This window comes from Falco biarmicus, chromosome 3, assembly GCF_023638135.1.
Source record: "Falco biarmicus isolate bFalBia1 chromosome 3, bFalBia1.pri, whole genome shotgun sequence".
NCBI classification, from domain to species: domain Eukaryota; kingdom Metazoa; phylum Chordata; class Aves; order Falconiformes; family Falconidae; genus Falco; species Falco biarmicus.
In genome coordinates, this window is record NC_079290.1 from 121,141,084 (window position 1) to 121,147,389 (window position 6,306).

Below are 6,306 nucleotides of genomic sequence, written 5' to 3' on the forward strand. Positions count from 1 at the left end.
CTCTCTCTCCCTCCCGCCCGCCCTCCCTCCCTCCCTCCCCCCCCCCCCCCCCCCCCCTTCCTCCTCCTCCTCCTCTTCAGCAGAAAATCATCATATTTCATGTGTCGCTGCTCCAGCCTCGCCAATTGGCTGCGCACCCGCCGGCGGAAATGTCAGGAGCGGCCCCGCATCGCCCCCTGCTCCCCCTGGACCACCAGCTGCCCAGGCTGGGGCAGGGGCCGCAGGGCTGCCCATCCGAAAGGCAGGGAAAGGGGATGATGCATGGCTGGGTTGGGATTTTTTGGGGGGTTGGGTTTTTGATTGTTTTTTTTATTTTCTTTTGGGTTTGGTGGTTTTTTTTTCATTTTAATGCCACTTTGGCTCAGCTCTGGAGGGATGCAGGCTGCCAGCAACTTGACCTTGACCTGCACGGTTGCATTGCCAGCAAAAAGCGGTTTCTGGATGATGGAGACCCAGCACATCTGCTCTGCTCCACAGAGCTGCCCCCCTCCATGCCGGTCCATGCTGGGGGGCTACACCGACCCACCCCAACACTGGCTCCATGGGTGCAGCTCCACTCGCCCTACAGGTACCGTAGGTGTTTGGAGGGACGATGCCTGGCAAAGAGATACTTTCGCCCCCTCTCCCCCACCTATTTTCAAAGTCAGTGCATTTGTTTACAGCTTACCCCCCACTTCCAGACCTTTCAAACAAGATGTATCAGCATGTTCCTTTATCATCTTCATAGCTGGAGAAGCTGGGATTTGGAAGCTGTTTGCCTGAAGCTACCCAGTGTGGAGCAACGGCTCAAGTAAGAAGACAGCCCAAGACTTCTCATCACCTGACCACTTCTCTTCTCAAAGCAGGCCGGGGGGGGGGGGGGGGGGGGGGGGCAGGCGGGAAATATCCAAAAATTTTCTTGGAAAGTGGAGCAATGGAATAGCAGAACGGAATAATCTGATGAAACTGCCATCCTCCACGCTTGCAAATACACCATGTAGAAATGAAATGTGAACACATCCAGTGACGCTGAAAAATGTTCTCCTAAGAACATCTGAGCCATGGTTTCCTGCTGGGCTCTCCAGCACAACAGGAGCATAAGGAACAGGGGAAATACAACAGCCAAAAGCTAACTTTTATTTTGTGGCTGTTTACACAAGGATAAATAAAATTGCATTGTCACAAAAAAATAAAGAGGATTTGAGTGTGGCATTTATGGTACAAATCAGCTTATGAAACCTGCAGTTCTCTACTGATTGTGAAAAAACTCAGTCGTAAATGGGCAGTATATTGGACAGAAGGGTAAAAAGCTCCAAAGCTTCCTTATTTGAGCATCCAACAAGCAGCTGATGAGACCGAGTCTCATCAGTAAGTGGAGCTAGCCCAGGGCAGCGTGCTCCTGCAAGGGGAGCTTGGCAGTCACCATTCCCACCATCTACAAAGTCCTCTATCTCCCTGTGTCAAGGCAAGTGCTTTGGCACAGCAGAAACTCATCACCACTGTGTGTCACTGTAGGCATTAAAACAAGTGCAGTAAAAAGGAAGAAGGCAGATAATCTGGCTATTAAGCAAAAAGACCACTGTCTCAGTCCAGAGCAACAGGACACAGTTCTTCATGCTGTTCTTCCCCTTCCAGATTTCAAGAGGAAGCCACACAACAAGACATTTCATCACCTGTGCCAGCCTGGGCTTCCTCTGACAGATGACTCAAGTCTGTCATGGTAGGTCTACAAGGTGCCATGCAGCTCCATGCATAAACATTTGGAGGAATTAATTGAGCTACAGAAGTGGTGTCACGATGCTGGCATTGTGCTCCTACCAACATCACCACCCTCACATGAGCCCAGTTCTCCACATGCCATCACGGTCTACCACACAGACCTTGAGAAGTGGCTTGTCTTCAAGGGCCTTGCTTTCCACACCAGCAAATCACACACAAAAATAGCTGTGCTAAGAAAGCATGGCAGAGTTTACTGGAGTCTATCAAGCTGACATCTAAATTACTAAATGACTGGCAAAACCAGAGGAAGCATCAGCTTGTAACACAGCGCAGGGCAGCCACTGCTTGAGAGCATTGTGCAGGCTAGAGCACATGGTCCAATCTCCCAAGGAAAATACCACGCTGCCCAGAATGAAATCCTGTTTGAACAAGAGACTTCCTTTGGGAAAATGTACAATCAGCTTAAACATTTCCCCTTGGTGGCTATATATCTCCACTGTTAAACATCAGCCTCATCACGAGCCTGCGTCTACCTGGCTTCAGCTCCTGATCTGGGGACCTCCCAAGCAAAAGCCAAGCCCCTCTGAGCAAAGCCAGACTCTTGTTTTTATTCCCTGTGGAACTTCAATGAGAAAGTCCCAAATGGGCAGGAGTTAGAAGAGATTACCTGCTACTGATTTTGCTCTCCATTTTTGCTCTTTTAGACCATTGCCACATTACCCTTATCTATGTAAGAGAAGGACAAGAGGTGTCACACAATTCTGCTTTGAGGCATATTCTCCACTTACAGGCGTTCAAGCTTCCCTCTGACCCCACACAATTTTTAAGAGATCCTTCCAGAGAAGCACATACTAGAAGGTGGCACAGAAGTTGCAGCAAACCACAACCACCTGATCAACCCCTAGAAACAGAAATCAATAAAATAATCCTGAAAACAATTAGCTAACTAGGTTTTAATCCTTTTCATATACACAGTGCTAAAGTTTCATCACCCTTTCTTACAGAAAACAGCATGCGTACAACATCCATGCAAGTGTTTTCTACCAGTTACTTTAGCACTTGGCTTGCTCCACTTCCCCCTATTTTTTTTTTTTTAAAGGCAATACAAATTCAACTTTCCTCCAGTATTCTGAAACTTTCCCAGCAGTTCAAAATTTGTTATAAATCAACATTAACAGCAGGGAGAATTCTCTGAATAGCAAAGGAAAGACCTGCACTACAAATAATCCGTGTCTTCCCATGCTGAGCAGGATCTGAAACCTGGGAGACCTCACCCCCGATGGGTGCATGAGTTCACTGCTCCCTACGCAGTGAAGCACACCCTCATTAGAGGCGACACACACCACAAAACCTGAGCTAATAAGTTTTGCGGGGCTTATTAGTTGGGCTCCATGCTGGAGCTGGTCTTTCTGGGAACTAGCATGACTGCAAAACCGCCCTGCTGTGTGGCCAGGGAGGGGAGCTGGCTGTCATCAGTGAACAGAGTGGGCAGGAGCAGTGGGATGGGCCAAAAAAGGAGGCAAAATTATTAATTTTTTATAAATTTATTTTACCTTTTTTTTTTTAACTTGCTGCTAGCACACCCAGCTACTGGCTGTATTTTAGAGGCCCAAGACATTCACTCCGTAGCTCATTCCCCCTCCTCTTTCTCCCATGAAAATGATCACAGAAAATTATTAACAGAGTTCAAAATTTGATTCAAAACTATTTTACACTACCTTGTGCATGCTTTTCTTTTGACAATACTAACCTGCTTAACCCTAAGCAAGTAGGTAGGGAAGGACACAGGTGCAGGGACCAGCTTAAAGCTTGTTCAAAACTCTGGGCATGTTTGCAAAAGGCAGCCTGCCCCTTTCCCCACACGCTGTGCAGGGGGCATCTGCAATGCCATGCACATACTGTGCACAGCACCGTGCACATTGCTCAGCGGGATGAGCCTGAGCTCCTTACATGGGAATTCATGGGTCTGACATTTAACGGGCACTCTCCTGCGAGAAATGACAGAGGCATGTGACGCTACATATTTTTTGCCTTTTTTTTTAAAACAACCTATCAAGCCTGCTTGACTAGAAGCAAAAAGTTGCATTTCCTTTTAATTGCTAGCTTCACTAATGCTCTTGGGATCAAAAAGGCAAAGGTAGGAGTTTGTTCTTCTGTTTTTCTTCTTGCACTTTTTAATAAGTAGCAGAGACACAAAGACAAAGTAGGGCTTCGGTTTCAAGTCCTCTGCAGCTGCTGCCTTCCTGGGACCTAACACATCAAAACAAACAGGATTCCTGGTGCCCCTACATAATGCATTGCATTTGGCTTACACACTGTGGTTTAGGAAGATGCAGAAGATAACAGCAGGTAGAGGGAGAAGGGATGAGTTGTAACCAGGGGAACAGACAACAAGGCTGTGAGTGCTGTCAGAGCCCCGAGTGTCTGTGCCTTAACCAAGCAGCTGGATTTTGATCTATCTCCCCTCAGTGCCCACCTTGCTGCTGAAACTCGGGGATTTTGCACGAGAGCAAAGTGGGGAGCAGGATGGGAAGGATGAGATGCTGAGGAGCACCTGGTTGCCATTCACAGCTGGCGTTTTATCCCAGGGAGCTGGCTGCCTCCTGCATAACCCAGCAGCTCAGTCCCAGAATGGGAAGTGTCATGTGCCATTTGACTCTTTCTTGAGTCAAAAAATTCCAAAACCTTATTCAACCACAAACAAAAAAAGTACAGGACCTTGCAGACAACGGGTCTATGGAGGTTGCATGGGGGTGGGAGCTCTGCATTCCTTTGCCCATCATCACCCCACAGCCAGTCTAATGGGTGTCCCAGGGATCACCAGGAGCTGAAAGGGGCTGCACCAAGTACCTGCGCCTGAGGCACTGCACGAAGGGACCTGACCCAGTCTGGTTCATTTTGGGTTGAAGGGGGCACAGTCTTACAAGGGGAAGTAAGAATCACTGAGCAAACCTGAGCCTATTTCCTTACCAACCTCTCAGTTTTCAGTAGAAGCTTTTGGCCTTTTTTTTTTTTTTTCTTTTCCCCTTTTCTTCTATTCCTACAGGAGGATGCTAGTTCTCTGCTACAGCAAACTGTATCTGCAGGGAATATTCACACGTTTGCCTGGGATTCCCATTGCATCATTTGTCCTCATTTTAGTATATATATTGCTAAGCTTGTCTGTACACCCAAAATGAGCATATGTTAACTAAGACTGATTAAAGAACAAACATCTGCAAATATTTGGATTATTACTTCCAGCTAGTTCTGTGATCCAAAGTTACCATCCAATATCAAGTGAATCCCCAAAAGATTCATGTTTCAGATTAGAAAACTAATTGATATTCAGGAGAGATTTTCCTGTCAGCTTTTCACTGAGCTCACAACCTAGTACTTTCCAGATCAGAGACATTTTTGCCCAATTAACTAAGCGACTGGGATAAAAAATACAATCTGCCATTGTGCTATAAAGAATACCAAAGCACAGAAAGGACAGGTATAAAAGCTCATGAGTCAGTAGTCTGTTCTCATGTTTTTGTTTCGGTCACTAAACAGCAATATCTTGCACCTCAGCATCTATCACCCAAAGTGATATTCAGGGACACAGGCATTAACTCCCCGTTGGTCTCTGTGAGGCTGCTGCCGGCAGAGCCCTGCAATATTGATTCCTCATCTCCGCTGTCTCACCACTGACTGCGATGCTTCTCAGGACAAGTTATGGGGCTCTTTAGCACTCCCAGTTGGCACTAGAGGTTTCGATGATCTCAGCTGTCAGGAGTAGAGGGATGAGAGAAACCAGCTTCTTCAGAAGAAATTATTTGTCTAGGTATGACACTACAATGAAATTTGAAGTTTGATGAATCACATCATGAGTCAACTTCAGTTCTAGCCTGAGTCCTATTAGACAAGAGCTATAACAGCAGCTAAGCAGTCGGATGGGCTTTTCTTATTGTTGGGAGGGAGTTGTTCCCTTCCCTTTAAGTCATTCCTTGTCCTCGTTAAACAGAAAACATTACCTAATTCCTCTACAGCCTGTACAGGATTGTGCGTTATCCCTCTACAACCACAGACAATAACCTCGTACCATTTGGTGCAGGAAGCATCATAATCTGCAGTGCATTAAAGGTCTAAAAAAACCCTGCCTAATGTTAGAAGAGTCTCAAGCTGTTAAGTGTCTACTTAACTATGGTAATTCACCATGAAGTCTCTCCCATGGCACAGCTAAAGAGTTGTTTTCACTTTCTAATAATGAACACGTGACTTTGGCATTTAATGAGGTCCCAAAATAACTGAACTAAAAGGCAAAATCCAAGAGGTTTTACTGCCCAGGGAGGGAAAAAAAAATAATCATAATTAAAATAGTGAATGGGCAGAAGAATAAAAGATAGGCCAGGGGTGATTGTAAAATCATTTAGGTGGAATCGTGAGCGTATTGCTTTCCTGTCCCAAAAGGGGTTTAAAAGTGTGACAGGAGGCAGCTGGCCTTGCAGTATGTACCTGGGGCTCTACATCTTCTCCTTACTTATCACCCTGTACCATCAGGAATACCGGTCCCTTGTCTTGGATTCAACACAGTGATGATTAAAAAGAAGCACCAACAAAATCATTCACTTTGGTAGCACTTTC